A 20,920-nucleotide genomic window follows, 5' to 3' on the forward strand; every position below is an offset into this window, starting at 1 on the left:
TGTTTAAATGACTGTGGTTACTGCCTTTATAATAGAAACTTAAGCTAAAAAGCTTACAGCACCTAGTATTCCCAGGCAGTCTCCCATCCAAGTACTAACTAGGCCCAACTCTTCTTCGCTTCCGAGATCAGACGGGATCGGGCTTTCAAGGAGTGGTATGGCCGTAAGCGATCACTGCTGGCTGTAGAAGACTATTTCTATATACTCTTCTAAGAGTAATACTTGTTTTAGATCTGCCTGTAAACGGTAGACCACCTGACACCTCAAATGAAAATGATTGGCTTTCCAGTTCGTTTTTTTTTTGTTGTTGTTTTTTTTTTTTAAAGTTTTCTTCTTCTCTTGCGTTTAAATGACTGTGGTTACTGCCTTTATAATAGAAACTTAAGCTAAAAAGCTTACAGCACCTAGTATTCCCAGGCAGTGTCCCATCCAAGTACTAACTAGGCCCAACTCTTCTTCGCTTCCGAGATCAGACGGGATCGGGCTTTTAAGGAGTGGTATGGCCGTAAGCGATCACTGCTGGCTGTAGAAGACTATTTCTATATACTCTTCTAAGAGTAATACTTGTTTTAGATCTGCCTGTAAACGGTAGACCACCTGACACCTCAAATGAAAATGATTGGCTTTCCAGTTCGTTTTTTTTTTTTTGTAGTTTTCTTCTTCTCTTGTGTTTAAATGACTGTGGTTACTGCCTTTATAATAGAAACTTAAGCTAAAAAGCTTACAGCACCTAGTATTCCCAGGCAGTCTCCCATCCAAGTACTAACTAGGCCCAACTCTTCTTCGCTTCCGAGATCAGACGGGATCGGGCTTTCAAGGAGTGGTATGGCCGTAAGCGATCACTGCTGGCTGTAGAAGACTATTTCTATATACTCTTCTAAGAGTAATACTTGTTTTAGATCTGCCTGTAAACGGTAGACCACCTGACACCTCAAATGAAAATGATTGGCTTTCCAGTTCGTTTTTTTTTTTTTGTTGTTTTTTTTTTTTAAGTTTTCTTCTTCTCTTGTGTTTAAATGACTGTGGTTACTGCCTTTATAATAGAAACTTAAGCTAAAAAGCTTACAGCACCTAGTATTCCCAGGCAGTCTCCCATCCAAGTACTAACTAGGCCCAACTCTTCTTCGCTTCCGAGATCAGACGGGATCGGGCTTTCAAGGAGTGGTATGGCCGTAAGCGATCACTGCTGGCTGTAGAAGACTATTTCTATATACTCTTCTAAGAGTAATACTTGTTTTAGATCTGCCTGTAAACGGTAGACCACCTGACACCTCAAATGAAAATGATTGGCTTTCCAGTTCGTTTTTTTTTTTTGTAGTTTTCTTCTTCTCTTGTGTTTAAATGACTGTGGTTACTGCCTTTATAATAGAAACTTAAGCTAAAAAGCTTACAGCACCTAGGATTCCCAGGCAGTCTCCCATCCAAGTACTAACTAGGCCCAACTCTTCTTCGCTTCCGAGATCAGACGGGATCGGGCTTTCAAGGAGTGGTATGGCCGTAAGCGATCACTGCTGGCTGTAGAAGACTATTTCTATATACTCTTCTAAGAGTAATACTTGTTTTAGATCTGCCTGTAAACGGTAGACCACCTGACACCTCAAATGAAAATGATTGGCTTTCCAGTTCGTTTTTTTTTTTTTGTTGTTTTTTTTTTTAAGTTTTCTTCTTCTCTTGTGTTTAAATGACTGTGGTTACTGCCTTTATAATAGAAACTTAAGCTAAAAAGCTTACAGCACCTAGTATTCCCAGGCAGTCTCCCATCCAAGTACTAACTAGGCCCAACTCTTCTTCGCTTCCGAGATCAGACGGGATCGGGCTTTCAAGGAGTGGTATGGCCGTAAGCGATCACTGCTGGCTGTAGAAGACTATTTCTATATACTCTTCTAAGAGTAATACTTGTTTTAGATCTGCCTGTAAACGGTAGACCACCTGACACCTCAAATGAAAATGATTGGCTTTCCAGTTCGTTTTTTTTTTTTGTAGTTTTCTTCTTCTCTTGTGTTTAAATGACTGTGGTTACTGCCTTTATAATAGAAACTTAAGCTAAAAAGCTTACAGCACCTAGTATTCCCAGGCAGTCTCCCATCCAAGTACTAACTAGGCCCAACTCTTCTTCGCTTCCGAGATCAGACGGGATCGGGCTTTCAAGGAGTGGTATGGCCGTAAGCGATCACTGCTGGCTGTAGAAGACTATTTCTATATACTCTTCTAAGAGTAATACTTGTTTTAGATCTGCCTGTAAACGGTAGACCACCTGACACCTCAAATGAAAATGATTGGCTTTCCAGTTCGTTTTTTTTTTGTTGTTGTTTTTTTTTTTTAAAGTTTTCTTCTTCTCTTGCGTTTAAATGACTGTGGTTACTGCCTTTATAATAGAAACTTAAGCTAAAAAGCTTACAGCACCTAGTATTCCCAGGCAGTCTCCCATCCAAGTACTAACTAGGCCCAACTCTTCTTCGCTTCCGAGATCAGACGGGATCGGGCTTTCAAGGAGTGGTATGGCCGTAAGCGATCACTGCTGGCTGTAGAAGACTATTTCTATATACTCTTCTAAGAGTAATACTTGTTTTAGATCTGCCTGTAAACGGTAGACCACCTGACACCTCAAATGAAAATGATTGGCTTTCCAGTTCGTTTTTTTTTTTTGTAGTTTTCTTCTTCTCTTGTGTTTAAATGACTGTGGTTACTGCCTTTATAATAGAAACTTAAGCTAAAAAGCTTACAGCACCTAGTATTCCCAGGCAGTCTCCCATCCAAGTACTAACTAGGCCCAACTCTTCTTCGCTTCCGAGATCAGACGGGATCGGGCTTTCAAGGAGTGGTATGGCCGTAAGCGATCACTGCTGGCTGTAGAAGACTATTTCTATATACTCTTCTAAGAGTAATACTTGTTTTAGATCTGCCTGTAAACGGTAGACCACCTGACACCTCAAATGAAAATGATTGGCTTTCCAGTTCGTTTTTTTTTTGTTGTTGTTTTTTTTTTTTAAAGTTTTCTTCTTCTCTTGCGTTTAAATGACTGTGGTTACTGCCTTTATAATAGAAACTTAAGCTAAAAAGCTTACAGCACCTAGTATTCCCAGGCAGTGTCCCATCCAAGTACTAACTAGGCCCAACTCTTCTTCGCTTCCGAGATCAGACGGGATCGGGCTTTTAAGGAGTGGTATGGCCGTAAGCGATCACTGCTGGCTGTAGAAGACTATTTCTATATACTCTTCTAAGAGTAATACTTGTTTTAGATCTGCCTGTAAACGGTAGACCACCTGACACCTCAAATGAAAATGATTGGCTTTCCAGTTCGTTTTTTTTTTTTTGTAGTTTTCTTCTTCTCTTGTGTTTAAATGACTGTGGTTACTGCCTTTATAATAGAAACTTAAGCTAAAAAGCTTACAGCACCTAGTATTCCCAGGCAGTCTCCCATCCAAGTACTAACTAGGCCCAACTCTTCTTCGCTTCCGAGATCAGACGGGATCGGGCTTTCAAGGAGTGGTATGGCCGTAAGCGATCACTGCTGGCTGTAGAAGACTATTTCTATATACTCTTCTAAGAGTAATACTTGTTTTAGATCTGCCTGTAAACGGTAGACCACCTGACACCTCAAATGAAAATGATTGGCTTTCCAGTTCGTTTTTTTTTTTTTGTTGTTTTTTTTTTTAAGTTTTCTTCTTCTCTTGTGTTTAAATGACTGTGGTTACTGCCTTTATAATAGAAACTTAAGCTAAAAAGCTTACAGCACCTAGTATTCCCAGGGAGTCTCCCATCCAAGTACTAACTAGGCCCAACTCTTCTTCGCTTCCGAGATCAGACGGGATCGGGCTTTCAAGGAGTGGTATGGCCGTAAGCGATCACTGCTGGCTGTAGAAGACTATTTCTATATACTCTTCTAAGAGTAATACTTGTTTTAGATCTGCCTGTAAACGGTAGACCACCTGACACCTCAAATGAAAATGATTGGCTTTCCAGTTCGTTTTTTTTTTTTGTAGTTTTCTTCTTCTCTTGTGTTTAAATGACTGTGGTTACTGCCTTTATAATAGAAACTTAAGCTAAAAAGCTTACAGCACCTAGGATTCCCAGGCAGTCTCCCATCCAAGTACTAACTAGGCCCAACTCTTCTTCGCTTCCGAGATCAGACGGGATCGGGCTTTCAAGGAGTGGTATGGCCGTAAGCGATCACTGCTGGCTGTAGAAGACTATTTCTATATACTCTTCTAAGAGTAATACTTGTTTTAGATCTGCCTGTAAACGGTAGACCACCTGACACCTCAAATGAAAATGATTGGCTTTCCAGTTCGTTTTTTTTTTTTTGTTGTTTTTTTTTTAAGTTTTCTTCTTCTCTTGTGTTTAAATGACTGTGGTTACTGCCTTTATAATAGAAACTTAAGCTAAAAAGCTTACAGCACCTAGTATTCCCAGGCAGTCTCCCATCCAAGTACTAACTAGGCCCAACTCTTCTTCGCTTCCGAGATCAGACGGGATCGGGCTTTCAAGGAGTGGTATGGCCGTAAGCGATCACTGCTGGCTGTAGAAGACTATTTCTATATACTCTTCTAAGAGTAATACTTGTTTTAGATCTGCCTGTAAACGGTAGACCACCTGACACCTCAAATGAAAATGATTGGCTTTCCAGTTCGTTTTTTTTTTGTTGTTGTTTTTTTTTTTTAAAGTTTTCTTCTTCTCTTGCGTTTAAATGACTGTGGTTACTGCCTTTATAATAGAAACTTAAGCTAAAAAGCTTACAGCACCTAGTATTCCCAGGCAGTCTCCCATCCAAGTACTAACTAGGCCCAACTCTTCTTCGCTTCCGAGATCAGACGGGATCGGGCTTTCAAGGAGTGGTATGGCCGTAAGCGATCACTGCTGGCTGTAGAAGACTATTTCTATATACTCTTCTAAGAGTAATACTTGTTTTAGATCTGCCTGTAAACGGTAGACCACCTGACACCTCAAATGAAAATGATTGGCTTTCCAGTTCGTTTTTTTTTTTTGTAGTTTTCTTCTTCTCTTGTGTTTAAATGACTGTGGTTACTGCCTTTATAATAGAAACTTAAGCTAAAAAGCTTACAGCACCTAGTATTCCCAGGCAGTCTCCCATCCAAGTACTAACTAGGCCCAACTCTTCTTCGCTTCCGAGATCAGACGGGATCGGGCTTTCAAGGAGTGGTATGGCCGTAAGCGATCACTGCTGGCTGTAGAAGACTATTTCTATATACTCTTCTAAGAGTAATACTTGTTTTAGATCTGCCTGTAAACGGTAGACCACCTGACACCTCAAATGAAAATGATTGGCTTTCCAGTTCGTTTTTTTTTTTTGTAGTTTTCTTCTTCTCTTGTGTTTAAATGACTGTGGTTACTGCCTTTATAATAGAAACTTAAGCTAAAAAGCTTACAGCACCTAGTATTCCCAGGCAGTCTCCCATCCAAGTACTAACTAGGCCCAACTCTTCTTCGCTTCCGAGATCAGACGGGATCGGGCTTTCAAGGAGTGGTATGGCCGTAAGCGATCACTGCTGGCTGTAGAAGACTATTTCTATATACTCTTCTAAGAGTAATACTTGTTTTAGATCTGCCTGTAAACGGTAGACCACCTGACACCTCAAATGAAAATGATTGGCTTTCCAGTTCGTTTTTTTTTTGTTGTTGTTTTTTTTTTTTAAAGTTTTCTTCTTCTCTTGCGTTTAAATGACTGTGGTTACTGCCTTTATAATAGAAACTTAAGCTAAAAAGCTTACAGCACCTAGTATTCCCAGGCAGTCTCCCATCCAAGTACTAACTAGGCCCAACTGTTCTTCGCTTCCGAGATCAGACGGGATCGGGCTTTCAAGGAGTGGTATGGCCGTAAGCGATCACTGCTGGCTGTAGAAGACTATTTCTATATACTCTTCTAAGAGTAATACTTGTTTTAGATCTGCCTGTAAACGGTAGACCACCTGACACCTCAAATGAAAATGATTGGCTTTCCAGTTCGTTTTTTTTTTTTGTAGTTTTCTTCTTCTCTTGTGTTTAAATGACTGTGGTTACTGCCTTTATAATAGAAACTTAAGCTAAAAAGCTTACAGCACCTAGTATTCCCAGGCAGTCTCCCATCCAAGTACTAACTAGGCCCAACTCTTCTTCGCTTCCGAGATCAGACGGGATCGGGCTTTCAAGGAGTGGTATGGCCGTAAGCGATCACTGCTGGCTGTAGAAGACTATTTCTATATACTCTTCTAAGAGTAATACTTGTTTTAGATCTGCCTGTAAACGGTAGACCACCTGACACCTCAAATGAAAATGATTGGCTTTCCAGTTCGTTTTTTTTTTTTGTAGTTTTCTTCTTCTCTTGTGTTTAAATGACTGTGGTTACTGCCTTTATAATAGAAACTTAAGCTAAAAAGCTTACAGCACCTAGTATTCCCAGGCAGTCTCCCATCCAAGTACTAACTAGGCCCAACTCTTCTTCGCTTCCGAGATCAGACGGGATCGGGCTTTCAAGGAGTGGTATGGCCGTAAGCGATCACTGCTGGCTGTAGAAGACTATTTCTATATACTCTTCTAAGAGTAATACTTGTTTTAGATCTGCCTGTAAACGGTAGACCACCTGACACCTCAAATGAAAATGATTGGCTTTCCAGTTCGTTTTTTTTTGTTGTTGTTTTTTTTTTTTAAAGTTTTCTTCTTCTCTTGCGTTTAAATGACTGTGGTTACTGCCTTTATAATAGAAACTTAAGCTAAAAAGCTTACAGCACCTAGTATTCCCAGGCAGTCTCCCATCCAAGTACTAACTAGGCCCAACTGTTCTTCGCTTCCGAGATCAGACGGGATCGGGCTTTCAAGGAGTGGTATGGCCGTAAGCGATCACTGCTGGCTGTAGAAGACTATTTCTATATACTCTTCTAAGAGTAATACTTGTTTTAGATCTGCCTGTAAACGGTAGACCACCTGACACCTCAAATGAAAATGATTGGCTTTCCAGTTCGTTTTTTTTTTTTTGTTGTTTTTTTTTTTTAAGTTTTCTTCTTCTCTTGTGTTTAAATGACTGTGGTTACTGCCTTTATAATAGAAACTTAAGCTAAAAAGCTTACAGCACCTAGTATTCCCAGGCAGTCTCCCATCCAAGTACTAACTAGGCCCAACTCTTCTTCGCTTCCGAGATCAGACGGGATCGGGCTTTCAAGGAGTGGTATGGCCGTAAGCGATCACTGCTGGCTGTAGAAGACTATTTCTATATACTCTTCTAAGAGTAATACTTGTTTTAGATCTGCCTGTAAACGGTAGACCACCTGACACCTCAAATGAAAATGATTGGCTTTCCAGTTCGTTTTTTTTTTTGTAGTTTTCTTCTTCTCTTGTGTTTAAATGACTGTGGTTACTGCCTTTATAATAGAAACTTAAGCTAAAAAGCTTACAGCACCTAGGATTCCCAGGCAGTCTCCCATCCAAGTACTAACTAGGCCCAACTCTTCTTCGCTTCCGAGATCAGACGGGATCGGGCTTTCAAGGAGTGGTATGGCCGTAAGCGATCACTGCTGGCTGTAGAAGACTATTTCTATATACTCTTCTAAGAGTAATACTTGTTTTAGATCTGCCTGTAAACGGTAGACCACCTGACACCTCAAATGAAAATGATTGGCTTTCCAGTTCGTTTTTTTTTTTTTGTTGTTTTTTTTTTTAAGTTTTCTTCTTCTCTTGTGTTTAAATGACTGTGGTTACTGCCTTTATAATAGAAACTTAAGCTAAAAAGCTTACAGCACCTAGTATTCCCAGGCAGTCTCCCATCCAAGTACTAACTAGGCCCAACTCTTCTTCGCTTCCGAGATCAGACGGGATCGGGCTTTCAAGGAGTGGTATGGCCGTAAGCGATCACTGCTGGCTGTAGAAGACTATTTCTATATACTCTTCTAAGAGTAATACTTGTTTTAGATCTGCCTGTAAACGGTAGACCACCTGACACCTCAAATGAAAATGATTGGCTTTCCAGTTCGTTTTTTTTTTGTTGTTGTTTTTTTTTTTTAAAGTTTTCTTCTTCTCTTGCGTTTAAATGACTGTGGTTACTGCCTTTATAATAGAAACTTAAGCTAAAAAGCTTACAGCACCTAGTATTCCCAGGCAGTCTCCCATCCAAGTACTAACTAGGCCCAACTCTTCTTCGCTTCCGAGATCAGACGGGATCGGGCTTTCAAGGAGTGGTATGGCCGTAAGCGATCACTGCTGGCTGTAGAAGACTATTTCTATATACTCTTCTAAGAGTAATACTTGTTTTAGATCTGCCTGTAAACGGTAGACCACCTGACACCTCAAATGAAAATGATTGGCTTTCCAGTTCGTTTTTTTTTTGTTGTTGTTTTTTTTTTTAAAGTTTTCTTCTTCTCTTGCGTTTAAATGACTGTGGTTACTGCCTTTATAATAGAAACTTAAGCTAAAAAGCTTACAGCACCTAGTATTCCCAGGCAGTCTCCCATCCAAGTACTAACTAGGCCCAACTGTTCTTCGCTTCCGAGATCAGACGGGATCGGGCTTTCAAGGAGTGGTATGGCCGTAAGCGATCACTGCTGGCTGTAGAAGACTATTTCTATATACTCTTCTAAGAGTAATACTTGTTTTAGATCTGCCTGTAAACGGTAGACCACCTGACACCTCAAATGAAAATGATTGGCTTTCCAGTTCGTTTTTTTTTTTTGTTGTTTTTTTTTTTAAGTTTTCTTCTTCTCTTGTGTTTAAATGACTGTGGTTACTGCCTTTATAATAGAAACTTAAGCTAAAAAGCTTACAGCACCTAGTATTCCCAGGCAGTCTCCCATCCAAGTACTAACTAGGCCCAACTCTTCTTCGCTTCCGAGATCAGACGGGATCGGGCTTTCAAGGAGTGGTATGGCCGTAAGCGATCACTGCTGGCTGTAGAAGACTATTTCTATATACTCTTCTAAGAGTAATACTTGTTTTAGATCTGCCTGTAAACGGTAGACCACCTGACACCTCAAATGAAAATGATTGGCTTTCCAGTTCGTTTTTTTTTTTGTAGTTTTCTTCTTCTCTTGTGTTTAAATGACTGTGGTTACTGCCTTTATAATAGAAACTTAAGCTAAAAAGCTTACAGCACCTAGGATTCCCAGGCAGTCTCCCATCCAAGTACTAACTAGGCCCAACTCTTCTTCGCTTCCGAGATCAGACGGGATCGGGCTTTCAAGGAGTGGTATGGCCGTAAGCGATCACTGCTGGCTGTAGAAGACTATTTCTATATACTCTTCTAAGAGTAATACTTGTTTTAGATCTGCCTGTAAACGGTAGACCACCTGACACCTCAAATGAAAATGATTGGCTTTCCAGTTCGTTTTTTTTTTTTTGTTGTTTTTTTTTTTAAGTTTTCTTCTTCTCTTGTGTTTAAATGACTGTGGTTACTGCCTTTATAATAGAAACTTAAGCTAAAAAGCTTACAGCACCTAGTATTCCCAGGCAGTCTCCCATCCAAGTACTAACTAGGCCCAACTCTTCTTCGCTTCCGAGATCAGACGGGATCGGGCTTTCAAGGAGTGGTATGGCCGTAAGCGATCACTGCTGGCTGTAGAAGACTATTTCTATATACTCTTCTAAGAGTAATACTTGTTTTAGATCTGCCTGTAAACGGTAGACCACCTGACACCTCAAATGAAAATGATTGGCTTTCCAGTTCGTTTTTTTTTTGTTGTTGTTTTTTTTTTTTAAAGTTTTCTTCTTCTCTTGCGTTTAAATGACTGTGGTTACTGCCTTTATAATAGAAACTTAAGCTAAAAAGCTTACAGCACCTAGTATTCCCAGGCAGTCTCCCATCCAAGTACTAACTAGGCCCAACTCTTCTTCGCTTCCGAGATCAGACGGGATCGGGCTTTCAAGGAGTGGTATGGCCGTAAGCGATCACTGCTGGCTGTAGAAGACTATTTCTATATACTCTTCTAAGAGTAATACTTGTTTTAGATCTGCCTGTAAACGGTAGACCACCTGACACCTCAAATGAAAATGATTGGCTTTCCAGTTCGTTTTTTTTTTTTTGTAGTTTTCTTCTTCTCTTGTGTTTAAATGACTGTGGTTACTGCCTTTATAATAGAAACTTAAGCTAAAAAGCTTACAGCACCTAGTATTCCCAGGCAGTCTCCCATCCAAGTACTAACTAGGCCCAACTCTTCTTCGCTTCCGAGATCAGACGGGATCGGGCTTTCAAGGAGTGGTATGGCCGTAAGCGATCACTGCTGGCTGTAGAAGACTATTTCTATATACTCTTCTAAGAGTAATACTTGTTTTAGATCTGCCTGTAAACGGTAGACCACCTGACACCTCAAATGAAAATGATTGGCTTTCCAGTTCGTTTTTTTTTTTTTGTTGTTTTTTTTTTTAAGTTTTCTTCTTCTCTTGTGTTTAAATGACTGTGGTTACTGCCTTTATAATAGAAACTTAAGCTAAAAAGCTTACAGCACCTAGTATTCCCAGGCAGTCTCCCATCCAAGTACTAACTAGGCCCAACTCTTCTTCGCTTCCGAGATCAGACGGGATCGGGCTTTTAAGGAGTGGTATGGCCGTAAGCGATCACTGCTGGCTGTAGAAGACTATTTCTATATACTCTTCTAAGAGTAATACTTGTTTTAGATCTGCCTGTAAACGGTAGACCACCTGACACCTCAAATGAAAATGATTGGCTTTCCAGTTCGTTTTTTTTTTTTTGTAGTTTTCTTCTTCTCTTGTGTTTAAATGACTGTGGTTACTGCCTTTATAATAGAAACTTAAGCTAAAAAGCTTACAGCACCTAGTATTCCCAGGCAGTCTCCCATCCAAGTACTAACTAGGCCCAACTCTTCTTCGCTTCCGAGATCAGACGGGATCGGGCTTTCAAGGAGTGGTATGGCCGTAAGCGATCACTGCTGGCTGTAGAAGACTATTTCTATATACTCTTCTAAGAGTAATACTTGTTTTAGATCTGCCTGTAAACGGTAGACCACCTGACACCTCAAATGAAAATGATTGGCTTTCCAGTTCGTTTTTTTTTTTTGTAGTTTTCTTCTTCTCTTGTGTTTAAATGACTGTGGTTACTGTCTTTATAATAGAAGCTTAAGCTAAAAAGCTTACAGCACCTAGTATTCCCAGGCAGTCTCCCATCCAAGTACTAACTAGGCCCAACTCTTCTTCGCTTCCGAGATCAGACGGGATCGGGCTTTCAAGGAGTGGTATGGCCGTAAGCGATCACTGCTGGCTGTAGAAGACTATTTCTATATACTCTTCTAAGAGTAATACTTGTTTTAGATCTGCCTGTAAACGGTAGACCACCTGACACCTCAAATGAAAATGATTGGCTTTCCAGTTCGTTTTTTTTTTTTGTTGTTTTTTTTTTTAAGTTTTCTTCTTCTCTTGTGTTTAAATGACTGTGGTTACTGCCTTTATAATAGAAACTTAAGCTAAAAAGCTTACAGCACCTAGTATTCCCAGGCAGTCTCCCATCCAAGTACTAACTAGGCCCAACTCTTCTTCGCTTCCGAGATCAGACGGGATCGGGCTTTTAAGGAGTGGTATGGCCGTAAGCGATCACTGCTGGCTGTAGAAGACTATTTCTATATACTCTTCTAAGAGTAATACTTGTTTTAGATCTGCCTGTAAACGGTAGACCACCTGACACCTCAAATGAAAATGATTGGCTTTCCAGTTCGTTTTTTTTTTTTGTAGTTTTCTTCTTCTCTTGTGTTTAAATGACTGTGGTTACTGCCTTTATAATAGAAACTTAAGCTAAAAAGCTTACAGCACCTAGTATTCCCAGGCAGTCTCCCATCCAAGTACTAACTAGGCCCAACTCTTCTTCGCTTCCGAGATCAGACAGGATCGGGCTTTCAAGGAGTGGTATGGCCGTAAGCGATCACTGCTGGCTGTAGAAGACTATTTCTATATACTCTTCTAAGAGTAATACTTGTTTTAGATCTGCCTGTAAACGGTAGACCACCTGACACCTCAAATGAAAATGATTGGCTTTCCAGTTCGTTTTTTTTTTGTTGTTGTTTTTTTTTTTAAAGTTTTCTTCTTCTCTTGCGTTTAAATGACTGTGGTTACTGCCTTTATAATAGAAACTTAAGCTAAAAAGCTTACAGCACCTAGTATTCCCAGGCAGTCTCCCATCCAAGTACTAACTAGGCCCAACTCTTCTTCGCTTCCGAGATCAGACGGGATCGGGCTTTCAAGGAGTGGTATGGCCGTAAGCGATCACTGCTGGCTGTAGAAGACTATTTCTATATACTCTTCTAAGAGTAATACTTGTTTTAGATCTGCCTGTAAACGGTAGACCACCTGACACCTCAAATGAAAATGATTGGCTTTCCAGTTCGTTTTTTTTTTTTGTAGTTTTCTTCTTCTCTTGTGTTTAAATGACTGTGGTTACTGCCTTTATAATAGAAACTTAAGCTAAAAAGCTTACAGCACCTAGTATTCCCAGGCAGTCTCCCATCCAAGTACTAACTAGGCCCAACTCTTCTTCGCTTCCGAGATCAGACGGGATCGGGCTTTTAAGGAGTGGTATGGCCGTAAGCGATCACTGCTGGCTGTAGAAGACTATTTCTATATACTCTTCTAAGAGTAATACTTGTTTTAGATCTGCCTGTAAACGGTAGACCACCTGACACCTCAAATGAAAATGATTGGCTTTCCAGTTCGTTTTTTTTTTTTTGTAGTTTTCTTCTTCTCTTGTGTTTAAATGACTGTGGTTACTGCCTTTATAATAGAAACTTAAGCTAAAAAGCTTACAGCACCTAGTATTCCCAGGCAGTCTCCCATCCAAGTACTAACTAGGCCCAACTCTTCTTCGCTTCCGAGATCAGACGGGATCGGGCTTTCAAGGAGTGGTATGGCCGTAAGCGATCACTGCTGGCTGTAGAAGACTATTTCTATATACTCTTCTAAGAGTAATACTTGTTTTAGATCTGCCTGTAAACGGTAGACCACCTGACACCTCAAATGAAAATGATTGGCTTTCCAGTTCGTTTTTTTTTTTTGTAGTTTTCTTCTTCTCTTGTGTTTAAATGACTGTGGTTACTGTCTTTATAATAGAAGCTTAAGCTAAAAAGCTTACAGCACCTAGTATTCCCAGGCAGTCTCCCATCCAAGTACTAACTAGGCCCAACTCTTCTTCGCTTCCGAGATCAGACGGGATCGGGCTTTCAAGGAGTGGTATGGCCGTAAGCGATCACTGCTGGCTGTAGAAGACTATTTCTATATACTCTTCTAAGAGTAATACTTGTTTTAGATCTGCCTGTAAACGGTAGACCACCTGACACCTCAAATGAAAATGATTGGCTTTCCAGTTCGTTTTTTTTTTTGTTGTTTTTTTTTTTAAGTTTTCTTCTTCTCTTGTGTTTAAATGACTGTGGTTACTGCCTTTATAATAGAAACTTAAGCTAAAAAGCTTACAGCACCTAGTATTCCCAGGCAGTCTCCCATCCAAGTACTAACTAGGCCCAACTCTTCTTCGCTTCCGAGATCAGACGGGATCGGGCTTTTAAGGAGTGGTATGGCCGTAAGCGATCACTGCTGGCTGTAGAAGACTATTTCTATATACTCTTCTAAGAGTAATACTTGTTTTAGATCTGCCTGTAAACGGTAGACCACCTGACACCTCAAATGAAAATGATTGGCTTTCCAGTTCGTTTTTTTTTTTTTGTAGTTTTCTTCTTCTCTTGTGTTTAAATGACTGTGGTTACTGCCTTTATAATAGAAACTTAAGCTAAAAAGCTTACAGCACCTAGTATTCCCAGGCAGTCTCCCATCCAAGTACTAACTAGGCCCAACTCTTCTTCGCTTCCGAGATCAGACGGGATCGGGCTTTCAAGGAGTGGTATGGCCGTAAGCGATCACTGCTGGCTGTAGAAGACTATTTCTATATACTCTTCTAAGAGTAATACTTGTTTTAGATCTGCCTGTAAACGGTAGACCACCTGACACCTCAAATGAAAATGATTGGCTTTCCAGTTCGTTTTTTTTTTGTTGTTGTTTTTTTTTTTAAAGTTTTCTTCTTCTCTTGCGTTTAAATGACTGTGGTTACTGCCTTTATAATAGAAACTTAAGCTAAAAAGCTTACAGCACCTAGTATTCCCAGGCAGTCTCCCATCCAAGTACTAACTAGGCCCAACTCTTCTTCGCTTCCGAGATCAGACGGGATCGGGCTTTCAAGGAGTGGTATGGCCGTAAGCGATCACTGCTGGCTGTAGAAGACTATTTCTATATACTCTTCTAAGAGTAATACTTGTTTTAGATCTGCCTGTAAACGGTAGACCACCTGACACCTCAAATGAAAATGATTGGCTTTCCAGTTCGTTTTTTTTTTTTGTAGTTTTCTTCTTCTCTTGTGTTTAAATGACTGTGGTTACTGCCTTTATAATAGAAACTTAAGCTAAAAAGCTTACAGCACCTAGTATTCCCAGGCAGTCTCCCATCCAAGTACTAACTAGGCCCAACTCTTCTTCGCTTCCGAGATCAGACGGGATCGGGCTTTCAAGGAGTGGTATGGCCGTAAGCGATCACTGCTGGCTGTAGAAGACTATTTCTATATACTCTTCTAAGAGTAATACTTGTTTTAGATCTGCCTGTAAACGGTAGACCACCTGACACCTCAAATGAAAATGATTGGCTTTCCAGTTCGTTTTTTTTTTTTGTAGTTTTCTTCTTCTCTTGTGTTTAAATGACTGTGGTTACTGCCTTTATAATAGAAACTTAAGCTAAAAAGCTTACAGCACCTAGGATTCCCAGGCAGTCTCCCATCCAAGTACTAACTAGGCCCAACTCTTCTTCGCTTCCGAGATCAGACGGGATCGGGCTTTCAAGGAGTGGTATGGCTGTAAGCGATCACTGCTGGCTGTAGAAGACTATTTCTATATACTCTTCTAAGAGTAATACTTGTTTTAGATCTGCCTGTAAACGGTAGACCACCTGACACCTCAAATGAAAATGATTGGCTTTCCAGTTCGTTTTTTTTTTTTTGTTGTTTTTTTTTTTAAGTTTTCTTCTTCTCTTGTGTTTAAATGACTGTGGTTACTGCCTTTATAATAGAAACTTAAGCTAAAAAGCTTACAGCACCTAGTATTCCCAGGCAGTCTCCCATCCAAGTACTAACTAGGCCCAACTCTTCTTCGCTTCCGAGATCAGACGGGATCGGGCTTTCAAGGAGTGGTATGGCCGTAAGCGATCACTGCTGGCTGTAGAAGACTATTTCTATATACTCTTCTAAGAGTAATACTTGTTTTAGATCTGCCTGTAAACGGTAGACCACCTGACACCTCAAATAAAATGGATTGGCTTTCCAGTTCGTTTTTTTTTTTTGTAGTTTTCTTCTTCTCTTGTGTTTAAATGACTGTGGTTACTGCCTTTATAATAGAAACTTAAGCTAAAAAGCTTACAGCACCTAGTATTCCCAGGCAGTCTCCCATCCAAGTACTAACTAGGCCCAACTCTTCTTCGCTTCCGAGATCAGACGGGATCGGGCTTTCAAGGAGTGGTATGGCCGTAAGCGATCACTGCTGGCTGTAGAAGACTATTTCTATATACTCTTCTAAGAGTAATACTTGTTTTAGATCTGCCTGTAAACGGTAGACCACCTGACACCTCAAATGAAAATGATTGGCTTTCCAGTTCGTTTTTTTTTTTTTGTTGTTTTTTTTTTAAGTTTTCTTCTTCTCTTGTGTTTAAATGACTGTGGTTACTGCCTTTATAATAGAAACTTAAGCTAAAAAGCTTACAGCACCTAGTATTCCCAGGCAGTCTCCCATCCAAGTACTAACTAGGCCCAACTCTTCTTCGCTTCCGAGATCAGACGGGATCGGGCTTTCAAGGAGTGGTATGGCCGTAAGCGATCACTGCTGGCTGTAGAAGACTATTTCTATATACTCTTCTAAGAGTAATACTTGTTTTAGATCTGCCTGTAAACGGTAGACCACCTGACACCTCAAATGAAAATGATTGGCTTTCCAGTTCGTTTTTTTTTTTTGTAGTTTTCTTCTTCTCTTGTGTTTAAATGACTGTGGTTACTGCCTTTATAATAGAAACTTAAGCTAAAAAGCTTACAGCACCTAGGATTCCCAGGCAGTCTCCCATCCAAGTACTAACTAGGCCCAACTCTTCTTCGCTTCCGAGATCAGACGGGATCGGGCTTTCAAGGAGTGGTATGGCCGTAAGCGATCACTGCTGGCTGTAGAAGACTATTTCTATATACTCTTCTAAGAGTAATACTTGTTTTAGATCTGCCTGTAAACGGTAGACCACCTGACACCTCAAAAGAAAATGATTGGCTTTCCAGTTCGTTTTTTTTTTTTTGTTTTTTTTTTTTTAAGTTTTCTTCTTCTCTTGTGTTTAAATGACTGTGGTTACTGCCTTTATAATAGAAACTTAAGCTAAAAAGCTTACAGCACCTAGTATTCCCAGGCAGTCTCCCATCCAAGTACTAACTAGGCCCAACTCTTCTTCGCTTCCGAGATCAGACGGGATCGGGCTTTCAAGGAGTGGTATGGCCGTAAGCGATCACTGCTGGCTGTAGAAGACTATTTCTATATACTCTTCTAAGAGTAATACTTGTTTTAGATCTGCCTGTAAACGGTAGACCACCTGACACCTCAAATGAAAATGATTGGCTTTCCAGTTCGTTTTTTTTTTTGTTTTTTTTTTTTTTTTAAGTTTTCTTCTTCTCTTGTGTTTAAATGACTGTGGTTACTGCCTTTATAATAGAAACTTAAGCTAAAAAGCTTACAGCACCTAGTATTCCCAGGCAGTCTCCCATCCAAGTACTAACTAGGCCCAACTCTTCTTCGCTTCCGAGATCAGACGGGATCGGGCTTTCAAGGAGTGGTATGGCCGTAAGCGATCACTGCTGGCTGTAGAAGACTATTTCTATATACTCTTCTAAGAGTAATACTTGTTTTAGATCTGCCTGTAAACGGTAGACCACCTGACACCTCAAATGAAAATGATTGGCTTTCCAGTTCGTTTTTTTTTTTTGTAGTTTTCTTCTTCTCTTGTGTTTAAATGACTGTGGTTACTGTCTTTATAATAGAAGCTTAAGCTAAAAAGCTTACAGCACCTAGTATTCCCAGGCAGTCTCCCATCCAAGTACTAACTAGGCCCAACTCTTCTTCGCTTCCGAGATCAGACGGGATCGGGCTTTCAAGGAGTGGTATGGCCGTAAGCGATCACTGCTGGCTGTAGAAGACTATTTCTATATACTCTTCTAAGAGTAATACTTGTTTTAGATCTGCCTGTAAACGGTAGACCACCTGACACCTCAAATGAAAATGATTGGCTTTCCAGTTCGTTTTTTTTTTTTGTAGTTTTCTTCTTCTCTTGTGTTTAAATGACTGTGGTTACTGCCTTTATAATAGAAACTTAAGCTAAAAAGCTTACAGCACCTAGTATTCCCAGGCAGTCTCCCATCCAAGTACTAACTAGGCCCAACTCTTCTTCGCTTCCGAGATCAGACGGGATCGGGCTTTCAAGGAGTGGTATGGCCGTAAGCGATCACTGCTGGCTGTAGAAGACTATTTCTATATACTCTTCTAAGAGTAATACTTGTTTTAGATCTGCCTGTAAACGGTAGACCACCTGACACCTCAAATGAAAATGATTGGCTTTCCAGTTCGTTTTTTTTTTTTGTAGTTTTCTTCTTCTCTTGTGTTTAAATGACTGTGGTTACTGTCTTTATAATAGAAGCTTAAGCTAAAAAGCTTACAGCACCTAGTATTCCCAGGCAGTCTCCCATCCAAGTACTAACTAGGCCCAACTCTTCTTCGCTTCCGAGATCAGATGGGATCGGGCTTTCAAGGAGTGGTATGGCCGTAAGCGATCACTGCTGGCTGTAGAAGACTATTTCTATATACTCTTCTAAGAGTAATACTTGTTTTAGATCTGCCTGTAAACGGTAGACCACCTGACACCTCAAATGAAAATGATTGGCTTTCCAGTTCGTTTTTTTTTTTTGTAGTTTTCTTCTTCTCTTGTGTTTAAATGACTGTGGTTACTGTCTTTATAATAGAAGCTTAAGCTAAAAAGCTTACAGCACCTAGTATTCCCAGGCAGTCTCCCATCCAAGTACTAACTAGGCCCAACTCTTCTTCGCTTCCGAGATCAGACGGGATCGGGCTTTCAAGGAGTGGTATGGCCGTAAGCGATCACTGCTGGCTGTAGAAGACTATTTCTATATACTCTTCTAAGAGTAATACTTGTTTTAGATCTGCCTGTAAACGGTAGACCACCTGACACCTCAAATGAAAATGATTGGCTTTCCAGTTCGTTTTTTTTTTTTGTAGTTTTCTTCTTCTCTTGTGTTTAAATGACTGTGGTTACTGCCTTTATAATAGAAACTTAAGCTAAAAAGCTTACAGCACCTAGTATTCCCAGGCAGTCTCCCATCCAAGTACTAACTAGGCCCAACTCTTCTTCGCTTCCGAGATCAGACGGGATCGGGCTTTCAAGGAGTGGTATGGCCGTAAGCGATCACTGCTGGCTGTAGAAGACTATTTCTATATACTCTTCTAAGAGTAATACTTGTTTTAGATCTGCCTGTAAACGGTAGACCACCTGACACCTCAAATGAAAATGATTGGCTTTCCAGTTCGTTTTTTTTTTTTGTAGTTTTCTTCTTCTCTTGTGTTTAAATGACTGTGGTTACTGTCTTTATAATAGAAGCTTAAGCTAAAAAGCTTACAGCACCTAGTATTCCCAGGCAGTCTCCCATCCAAGTACTAACTAGGCCCAACTCTTCTTCGCTTCCGAGATCAGACGGGATCGGGCTTTCAAGGAGTGGTATGGCCGTAAGCGATCACTGCTGGCTGTAGAAGACTATTTCTATATACTCTTCTAAGAGTAATACTTGTTTTAGATCTGCCTGTAAACGGTAGACCACCTGACACCTCAAATGAAAATGATTGGCTTTCCAGTTCGTTTTTTTTTTTTGTAGTTTTCTTCTTCTCTTGTGTTTAAATGACTGTGGTTACTGCCTTTATAATAGAAACTTAAGCTAAAAAGCTTACAGCACCTAGTATTCCCAGGCAGTCTCCCATCCAAGTACTAACTAGGCCCAACTCTTCTTCGCTTCCGAGATCAGACGGGATCGGGCTTTCAAGGAGTGGTATGGCCGTAAGCGATCACTGCTGGCTGTAGAAGACTATTTCTATATACTCTTCTAAGAGTAATACTTGTTTTAGATCTGCCTGTAAACGGTAGACCACCTGACACCTCAAATGAAAATGATTGGCTTTCCAGTTCGTTTTTTTTTTTTGTTGTTTTTTTTTTTAAGTTTTCTTCTTCTCTTGTGTTTAAATGACTGTGGTTACTGCCTTTATAATAGAAGCTTAAGCTAAAAAGCTTACAGCACCTAGTATTCCCAGGCAGTCTCCCATCCAAGTACTAACTAGGCCCAACTCTTCTTCGCTTCCGAGATCAGACGGGATCGGGCTTTCAAGGAGTGGTATGGCCGTAAGCGATCACTGCTGGCTGTAGAAGACTATTTCTATATACTCTTCTAAGAGTAATACTTGTTTTAGATCTGCCTGTAAACGGTAGACCACCTGACACCTCAAATGAAAATGATTGGCTTTCCAGTTCGTTTTTTTTTTTTGTAGTTTTCTTCTTCTCTTGTGTTTAAATGACTGTGGTTACTGCCTTTATAATAGAAACTTAAGCTAAAAAGCTTACAGCACCTAGTATTCCCAGGCAGTCTCCCATCCAAGTACTAACTAGGCCCAACTCTTCTTCGCTTCCGAGATCAGACGGGATCGGGCTTTCAAGGAGTGGTATGGCCGTAAGCGATCACTGCTGGCTGTAGAAGACTATTTCTATATACTCTTCTAAGAGTAATACTTGTTTTAGATCTGCCTGTAAACGGTAGACCACCTGACACCTCAAATGAAAATGATTGGCTTTCCAGTTCGTTTTTTTTTTTTGTTGTTTTTTTTTTTAAGTTTTCTTCTTCTCTTGTGTTTAAATGACTGTGGTTACTGCCTTTATAATAGAAGCTTAAGCTAAAAAGCTTACAGCACCTAGTATTCCCAGGCAGTCTCCCATCCAAGTACTAACTAGGCCCAACTCTTCTTCGCTTCCGAGATCAGACGGGATCGGGCTTTCAAGGAGTGGTATGGCCGTAAGCGATCACTGCTGGCTGTAGAAGACTATTTCTATATACTCTTCTAAGAGTAATACTTGTTTTAGATCTGCCTGTAAACGGTAGACCACCTGACACCTCAAATGAAAATGATTGGCTTTCCAGTTCGTTTTTTTTTTGTTGTTGTTTTTTTTTTTAAAGTTTTCTTCTTCTCTTGCGTTTAAATGACTGTGGTTACTGCCTTTATAATAGAAACTTAAGCTAAAAAGCTTACAGCACCTAGTATTCCCAGGCAGTCTCCCATCCAAGTACTAACTAGGCCCAACTCTTCTTCGCTTCCGAGATCAGACGGGATCGGGCTTTCAAGGAGTGGTATGGCCGTAAGCGATCACTGCTGGCTGTAGAAGACTATTTCTATATACTCTTCTAAGAGTAATACTTGTTTTAGATCTGCCTGTAAACGGTAGACCACCTGACACCTCAAATGAAAATGATTGGCTTTCCAGTTCGTTTTTTTTTTTTGTAGTTTTCTTCTTCTCTTGTGTTTAAATGACTGTGGTTACTGTCTTTATAATAGAAGCTTAAGCTAAAAAGCTTACAGCACCTAGTATTCCCAGGCAGTCTCCCATCCAAGTACTAACTAGGCCCAACTCTTCTTCGCTTCCGAGATCAGACGGGATCGGGCTTTCAAGGAGTGGTATGGCCGTAAGCGATCACTGCTGGCTGTAGAAGACTATTTCTATATACTCTTCTAAGAGTAATACTTGTTTTAGATCTGCCTGTAAACGGTAGACCACCTGACACCTCAAATGAAAATGATTGGCTTTCCAGTTCGTTTTTTTTTTTTGTAGTTTTCTTCTT

General features: G+C 40.3%; 63 non-coding genes across 63 annotated transcripts; all 63 read right to left on the reverse strand.

Moving 5' to 3' along the window:
• Positions 1-50: 50 nt before the first annotated feature.
• Positions 51-169, reverse strand: LOC136680586 (5S ribosomal RNA). The gene has a single exon (XR_010797196.1). It is a non-coding gene; the product is annotated as a 5S ribosomal RNA (ribosomal RNA).
• Positions 170-392: 223 nt separating this feature from the next.
• Positions 393-511, reverse strand: LOC136680261 (5S ribosomal RNA). Its single transcript, XR_010796917.1, has one exon. It is a non-coding gene; the product is annotated as a 5S ribosomal RNA (ribosomal RNA).
• A 207-nt stretch (positions 512-718) lies between these two features.
• On the reverse strand, positions 719-837 carry LOC136680587 (5S ribosomal RNA). The gene has a single exon (XR_010797197.1). It is a non-coding gene; the product is annotated as a 5S ribosomal RNA (ribosomal RNA).
• Positions 838-1,059: 222 nt separating this feature from the next.
• Positions 1,060-1,178, reverse strand: LOC136680588 (5S ribosomal RNA). Its single transcript, XR_010797198.1, has one exon. It is a non-coding gene; the product is annotated as a 5S ribosomal RNA (ribosomal RNA).
• A 206-nt stretch (positions 1,179-1,384) lies between these two features.
• LOC136680274 (5S ribosomal RNA) lies at positions 1,385-1,503 on the reverse strand. The gene has a single exon (XR_010796929.1). It is a non-coding gene; the product is annotated as a 5S ribosomal RNA (ribosomal RNA).
• A 221-nt stretch (positions 1,504-1,724) lies between these two features.
• On the reverse strand, positions 1,725-1,843 carry LOC136680589 (5S ribosomal RNA). The gene has a single exon (XR_010797199.1). It is a non-coding gene; the product is annotated as a 5S ribosomal RNA (ribosomal RNA).
• Positions 1,844-2,049: 206 nt separating this feature from the next.
• LOC136680590 (5S ribosomal RNA) lies at positions 2,050-2,168 on the reverse strand. The gene has a single exon (XR_010797200.1). It is a non-coding gene; the product is annotated as a 5S ribosomal RNA (ribosomal RNA).
• Positions 2,169-2,391: 223 nt separating this feature from the next.
• On the reverse strand, positions 2,392-2,510 carry LOC136680591 (5S ribosomal RNA). Its single transcript, XR_010797201.1, has one exon. It is a non-coding gene; the product is annotated as a 5S ribosomal RNA (ribosomal RNA).
• Positions 2,511-2,716: 206 nt separating this feature from the next.
• LOC136680592 (5S ribosomal RNA) lies at positions 2,717-2,835 on the reverse strand. The gene has a single exon (XR_010797202.1). It is a non-coding gene; the product is annotated as a 5S ribosomal RNA (ribosomal RNA).
• Positions 2,836-3,058: 223 nt separating this feature from the next.
• LOC136680262 (5S ribosomal RNA) lies at positions 3,059-3,177 on the reverse strand. The gene has a single exon (XR_010796918.1). It is a non-coding gene; the product is annotated as a 5S ribosomal RNA (ribosomal RNA).
• A 207-nt stretch (positions 3,178-3,384) lies between these two features.
• Positions 3,385-3,503, reverse strand: LOC136680593 (5S ribosomal RNA). Its single transcript, XR_010797203.1, has one exon. It is a non-coding gene; the product is annotated as a 5S ribosomal RNA (ribosomal RNA).
• Positions 3,504-3,724: 221 nt separating this feature from the next.
• Positions 3,725-3,843, reverse strand: LOC136680239 (5S ribosomal RNA). The gene has a single exon (XR_010796897.1). It is a non-coding gene; the product is annotated as a 5S ribosomal RNA (ribosomal RNA).
• A 206-nt stretch (positions 3,844-4,049) lies between these two features.
• LOC136680275 (5S ribosomal RNA) lies at positions 4,050-4,168 on the reverse strand. Its single transcript, XR_010796930.1, has one exon. It is a non-coding gene; the product is annotated as a 5S ribosomal RNA (ribosomal RNA).
• A 220-nt stretch (positions 4,169-4,388) lies between these two features.
• LOC136680594 (5S ribosomal RNA) lies at positions 4,389-4,507 on the reverse strand. The gene has a single exon (XR_010797204.1). It is a non-coding gene; the product is annotated as a 5S ribosomal RNA (ribosomal RNA).
• Positions 4,508-4,730: 223 nt separating this feature from the next.
• LOC136680596 (5S ribosomal RNA) lies at positions 4,731-4,849 on the reverse strand. The gene has a single exon (XR_010797206.1). It is a non-coding gene; the product is annotated as a 5S ribosomal RNA (ribosomal RNA).
• A 206-nt stretch (positions 4,850-5,055) lies between these two features.
• Positions 5,056-5,174, reverse strand: LOC136680597 (5S ribosomal RNA). Its single transcript, XR_010797207.1, has one exon. It is a non-coding gene; the product is annotated as a 5S ribosomal RNA (ribosomal RNA).
• A 206-nt stretch (positions 5,175-5,380) lies between these two features.
• On the reverse strand, positions 5,381-5,499 carry LOC136680598 (5S ribosomal RNA). The gene has a single exon (XR_010797208.1). It is a non-coding gene; the product is annotated as a 5S ribosomal RNA (ribosomal RNA).
• Positions 5,500-5,722: 223 nt separating this feature from the next.
• Positions 5,723-5,841, reverse strand: LOC136680389 (5S ribosomal RNA). The gene has a single exon (XR_010797040.1). It is a non-coding gene; the product is annotated as a 5S ribosomal RNA (ribosomal RNA).
• A 206-nt stretch (positions 5,842-6,047) lies between these two features.
• On the reverse strand, positions 6,048-6,166 carry LOC136680599 (5S ribosomal RNA). Its single transcript, XR_010797209.1, has one exon. It is a non-coding gene; the product is annotated as a 5S ribosomal RNA (ribosomal RNA).
• Positions 6,167-6,372: 206 nt separating this feature from the next.
• LOC136680600 (5S ribosomal RNA) lies at positions 6,373-6,491 on the reverse strand. Its single transcript, XR_010797210.1, has one exon. It is a non-coding gene; the product is annotated as a 5S ribosomal RNA (ribosomal RNA).
• Positions 6,492-6,713: 222 nt separating this feature from the next.
• On the reverse strand, positions 6,714-6,832 carry LOC136680390 (5S ribosomal RNA). Its single transcript, XR_010797041.1, has one exon. It is a non-coding gene; the product is annotated as a 5S ribosomal RNA (ribosomal RNA).
• A 222-nt stretch (positions 6,833-7,054) lies between these two features.
• LOC136680601 (5S ribosomal RNA) lies at positions 7,055-7,173 on the reverse strand. Its single transcript, XR_010797211.1, has one exon. It is a non-coding gene; the product is annotated as a 5S ribosomal RNA (ribosomal RNA).
• Positions 7,174-7,378: 205 nt separating this feature from the next.
• Positions 7,379-7,497, reverse strand: LOC136680276 (5S ribosomal RNA). Its single transcript, XR_010796931.1, has one exon. It is a non-coding gene; the product is annotated as a 5S ribosomal RNA (ribosomal RNA).
• Positions 7,498-7,718: 221 nt separating this feature from the next.
• LOC136680602 (5S ribosomal RNA) lies at positions 7,719-7,837 on the reverse strand. Its single transcript, XR_010797212.1, has one exon. It is a non-coding gene; the product is annotated as a 5S ribosomal RNA (ribosomal RNA).
• A 223-nt stretch (positions 7,838-8,060) lies between these two features.
• On the reverse strand, positions 8,061-8,179 carry LOC136680603 (5S ribosomal RNA). Its single transcript, XR_010797213.1, has one exon. It is a non-coding gene; the product is annotated as a 5S ribosomal RNA (ribosomal RNA).
• A 222-nt stretch (positions 8,180-8,401) lies between these two features.
• On the reverse strand, positions 8,402-8,520 carry LOC136680391 (5S ribosomal RNA). The gene has a single exon (XR_010797042.1). It is a non-coding gene; the product is annotated as a 5S ribosomal RNA (ribosomal RNA).
• Positions 8,521-8,740: 220 nt separating this feature from the next.
• Positions 8,741-8,859, reverse strand: LOC136680604 (5S ribosomal RNA). The gene has a single exon (XR_010797214.1). It is a non-coding gene; the product is annotated as a 5S ribosomal RNA (ribosomal RNA).
• A 205-nt stretch (positions 8,860-9,064) lies between these two features.
• Positions 9,065-9,183, reverse strand: LOC136680278 (5S ribosomal RNA). Its single transcript, XR_010796933.1, has one exon. It is a non-coding gene; the product is annotated as a 5S ribosomal RNA (ribosomal RNA).
• Positions 9,184-9,404: 221 nt separating this feature from the next.
• On the reverse strand, positions 9,405-9,523 carry LOC136680605 (5S ribosomal RNA). The gene has a single exon (XR_010797215.1). It is a non-coding gene; the product is annotated as a 5S ribosomal RNA (ribosomal RNA).
• Positions 9,524-9,746: 223 nt separating this feature from the next.
• Positions 9,747-9,865, reverse strand: LOC136680607 (5S ribosomal RNA). Its single transcript, XR_010797217.1, has one exon. It is a non-coding gene; the product is annotated as a 5S ribosomal RNA (ribosomal RNA).
• Positions 9,866-10,072: 207 nt separating this feature from the next.
• LOC136680608 (5S ribosomal RNA) lies at positions 10,073-10,191 on the reverse strand. Its single transcript, XR_010797218.1, has one exon. It is a non-coding gene; the product is annotated as a 5S ribosomal RNA (ribosomal RNA).
• A 221-nt stretch (positions 10,192-10,412) lies between these two features.
• Positions 10,413-10,531, reverse strand: LOC136680224 (5S ribosomal RNA). Its single transcript, XR_010796882.1, has one exon. It is a non-coding gene; the product is annotated as a 5S ribosomal RNA (ribosomal RNA).
• Positions 10,532-10,738: 207 nt separating this feature from the next.
• Positions 10,739-10,857, reverse strand: LOC136680610 (5S ribosomal RNA). Its single transcript, XR_010797219.1, has one exon. It is a non-coding gene; the product is annotated as a 5S ribosomal RNA (ribosomal RNA).
• Positions 10,858-11,063: 206 nt separating this feature from the next.
• Positions 11,064-11,182, reverse strand: LOC136680611 (5S ribosomal RNA). Its single transcript, XR_010797220.1, has one exon. It is a non-coding gene; the product is annotated as a 5S ribosomal RNA (ribosomal RNA).
• Positions 11,183-11,402: 220 nt separating this feature from the next.
• Positions 11,403-11,521, reverse strand: LOC136680544 (5S ribosomal RNA). The gene has a single exon (XR_010797155.1). It is a non-coding gene; the product is annotated as a 5S ribosomal RNA (ribosomal RNA).
• A 206-nt stretch (positions 11,522-11,727) lies between these two features.
• Positions 11,728-11,846, reverse strand: LOC136680397 (5S ribosomal RNA). Its single transcript, XR_010797048.1, has one exon. It is a non-coding gene; the product is annotated as a 5S ribosomal RNA (ribosomal RNA).
• Positions 11,847-12,068: 222 nt separating this feature from the next.
• Positions 12,069-12,187, reverse strand: LOC136680612 (5S ribosomal RNA). The gene has a single exon (XR_010797221.1). It is a non-coding gene; the product is annotated as a 5S ribosomal RNA (ribosomal RNA).
• A 206-nt stretch (positions 12,188-12,393) lies between these two features.
• LOC136680660 (5S ribosomal RNA) lies at positions 12,394-12,512 on the reverse strand. The gene has a single exon (XR_010797266.1). It is a non-coding gene; the product is annotated as a 5S ribosomal RNA (ribosomal RNA).
• Positions 12,513-12,719: 207 nt separating this feature from the next.
• On the reverse strand, positions 12,720-12,838 carry LOC136680613 (5S ribosomal RNA). The gene has a single exon (XR_010797222.1). It is a non-coding gene; the product is annotated as a 5S ribosomal RNA (ribosomal RNA).
• Positions 12,839-13,044: 206 nt separating this feature from the next.
• LOC136680614 (5S ribosomal RNA) lies at positions 13,045-13,163 on the reverse strand. The gene has a single exon (XR_010797223.1). It is a non-coding gene; the product is annotated as a 5S ribosomal RNA (ribosomal RNA).
• Positions 13,164-13,382: 219 nt separating this feature from the next.
• Positions 13,383-13,501, reverse strand: LOC136680775 (5S ribosomal RNA). Its single transcript, XR_010797378.1, has one exon. It is a non-coding gene; the product is annotated as a 5S ribosomal RNA (ribosomal RNA).
• A 207-nt stretch (positions 13,502-13,708) lies between these two features.
• On the reverse strand, positions 13,709-13,827 carry LOC136680616 (5S ribosomal RNA). Its single transcript, XR_010797224.1, has one exon. It is a non-coding gene; the product is annotated as a 5S ribosomal RNA (ribosomal RNA).
• A 222-nt stretch (positions 13,828-14,049) lies between these two features.
• Positions 14,050-14,168, reverse strand: LOC136680617 (5S ribosomal RNA). The gene has a single exon (XR_010797225.1). It is a non-coding gene; the product is annotated as a 5S ribosomal RNA (ribosomal RNA).
• A 206-nt stretch (positions 14,169-14,374) lies between these two features.
• On the reverse strand, positions 14,375-14,493 carry LOC136680618 (5S ribosomal RNA). Its single transcript, XR_010797226.1, has one exon. It is a non-coding gene; the product is annotated as a 5S ribosomal RNA (ribosomal RNA).
• Positions 14,494-14,699: 206 nt separating this feature from the next.
• On the reverse strand, positions 14,700-14,818 carry LOC136680280 (5S ribosomal RNA). Its single transcript, XR_010796935.1, has one exon. It is a non-coding gene; the product is annotated as a 5S ribosomal RNA (ribosomal RNA).
• Positions 14,819-15,039: 221 nt separating this feature from the next.
• On the reverse strand, positions 15,040-15,158 carry LOC136680620 (5S ribosomal RNA). The gene has a single exon (XR_010797228.1). It is a non-coding gene; the product is annotated as a 5S ribosomal RNA (ribosomal RNA).
• A 206-nt stretch (positions 15,159-15,364) lies between these two features.
• Positions 15,365-15,483, reverse strand: LOC136680621 (5S ribosomal RNA). The gene has a single exon (XR_010797229.1). It is a non-coding gene; the product is annotated as a 5S ribosomal RNA (ribosomal RNA).
• A 220-nt stretch (positions 15,484-15,703) lies between these two features.
• On the reverse strand, positions 15,704-15,822 carry LOC136680622 (5S ribosomal RNA). Its single transcript, XR_010797230.1, has one exon. It is a non-coding gene; the product is annotated as a 5S ribosomal RNA (ribosomal RNA).
• Positions 15,823-16,028: 206 nt separating this feature from the next.
• On the reverse strand, positions 16,029-16,147 carry LOC136680279 (5S ribosomal RNA). Its single transcript, XR_010796934.1, has one exon. It is a non-coding gene; the product is annotated as a 5S ribosomal RNA (ribosomal RNA).
• Positions 16,148-16,367: 220 nt separating this feature from the next.
• Positions 16,368-16,486, reverse strand: LOC136680623 (5S ribosomal RNA). Its single transcript, XR_010797231.1, has one exon. It is a non-coding gene; the product is annotated as a 5S ribosomal RNA (ribosomal RNA).
• A 221-nt stretch (positions 16,487-16,707) lies between these two features.
• Positions 16,708-16,826, reverse strand: LOC136680624 (5S ribosomal RNA). Its single transcript, XR_010797232.1, has one exon. It is a non-coding gene; the product is annotated as a 5S ribosomal RNA (ribosomal RNA).
• Positions 16,827-17,032: 206 nt separating this feature from the next.
• Positions 17,033-17,151, reverse strand: LOC136680625 (5S ribosomal RNA). Its single transcript, XR_010797233.1, has one exon. It is a non-coding gene; the product is annotated as a 5S ribosomal RNA (ribosomal RNA).
• A 206-nt stretch (positions 17,152-17,357) lies between these two features.
• Positions 17,358-17,476, reverse strand: LOC136680626 (5S ribosomal RNA). Its single transcript, XR_010797234.1, has one exon. It is a non-coding gene; the product is annotated as a 5S ribosomal RNA (ribosomal RNA).
• Positions 17,477-17,682: 206 nt separating this feature from the next.
• LOC136680471 (5S ribosomal RNA) lies at positions 17,683-17,801 on the reverse strand. Its single transcript, XR_010797083.1, has one exon. It is a non-coding gene; the product is annotated as a 5S ribosomal RNA (ribosomal RNA).
• Positions 17,802-18,007: 206 nt separating this feature from the next.
• On the reverse strand, positions 18,008-18,126 carry LOC136680627 (5S ribosomal RNA). The gene has a single exon (XR_010797235.1). It is a non-coding gene; the product is annotated as a 5S ribosomal RNA (ribosomal RNA).
• A 206-nt stretch (positions 18,127-18,332) lies between these two features.
• LOC136680628 (5S ribosomal RNA) lies at positions 18,333-18,451 on the reverse strand. The gene has a single exon (XR_010797236.1). It is a non-coding gene; the product is annotated as a 5S ribosomal RNA (ribosomal RNA).
• Positions 18,452-18,657: 206 nt separating this feature from the next.
• On the reverse strand, positions 18,658-18,776 carry LOC136680629 (5S ribosomal RNA). The gene has a single exon (XR_010797237.1). It is a non-coding gene; the product is annotated as a 5S ribosomal RNA (ribosomal RNA).
• A 206-nt stretch (positions 18,777-18,982) lies between these two features.
• LOC136680631 (5S ribosomal RNA) lies at positions 18,983-19,101 on the reverse strand. Its single transcript, XR_010797239.1, has one exon. It is a non-coding gene; the product is annotated as a 5S ribosomal RNA (ribosomal RNA).
• Positions 19,102-19,321: 220 nt separating this feature from the next.
• Positions 19,322-19,440, reverse strand: LOC136680632 (5S ribosomal RNA). Its single transcript, XR_010797240.1, has one exon. It is a non-coding gene; the product is annotated as a 5S ribosomal RNA (ribosomal RNA).
• A 206-nt stretch (positions 19,441-19,646) lies between these two features.
• Positions 19,647-19,765, reverse strand: LOC136680633 (5S ribosomal RNA). The gene has a single exon (XR_010797241.1). It is a non-coding gene; the product is annotated as a 5S ribosomal RNA (ribosomal RNA).
• A 220-nt stretch (positions 19,766-19,985) lies between these two features.
• LOC136680634 (5S ribosomal RNA) lies at positions 19,986-20,104 on the reverse strand. Its single transcript, XR_010797242.1, has one exon. It is a non-coding gene; the product is annotated as a 5S ribosomal RNA (ribosomal RNA).
• Positions 20,105-20,326: 222 nt separating this feature from the next.
• Positions 20,327-20,445, reverse strand: LOC136680635 (5S ribosomal RNA). Its single transcript, XR_010797243.1, has one exon. It is a non-coding gene; the product is annotated as a 5S ribosomal RNA (ribosomal RNA).
• Positions 20,446-20,651: 206 nt separating this feature from the next.
• On the reverse strand, positions 20,652-20,770 carry LOC136680636 (5S ribosomal RNA). Its single transcript, XR_010797244.1, has one exon. It is a non-coding gene; the product is annotated as a 5S ribosomal RNA (ribosomal RNA).
• Positions 20,771-20,920: the final 150 nt, after the last annotated feature.

The sequence above is a fragment of the Hoplias malabaricus genome, unplaced genomic scaffold, assembly GCF_029633855.1.
Source record: "Hoplias malabaricus isolate fHopMal1 unplaced genomic scaffold, fHopMal1.hap1 scaffold_67, whole genome shotgun sequence".
NCBI classification, from domain to species: Eukaryota; Metazoa; Chordata; class Actinopteri; order Characiformes; family Erythrinidae; genus Hoplias; species Hoplias malabaricus.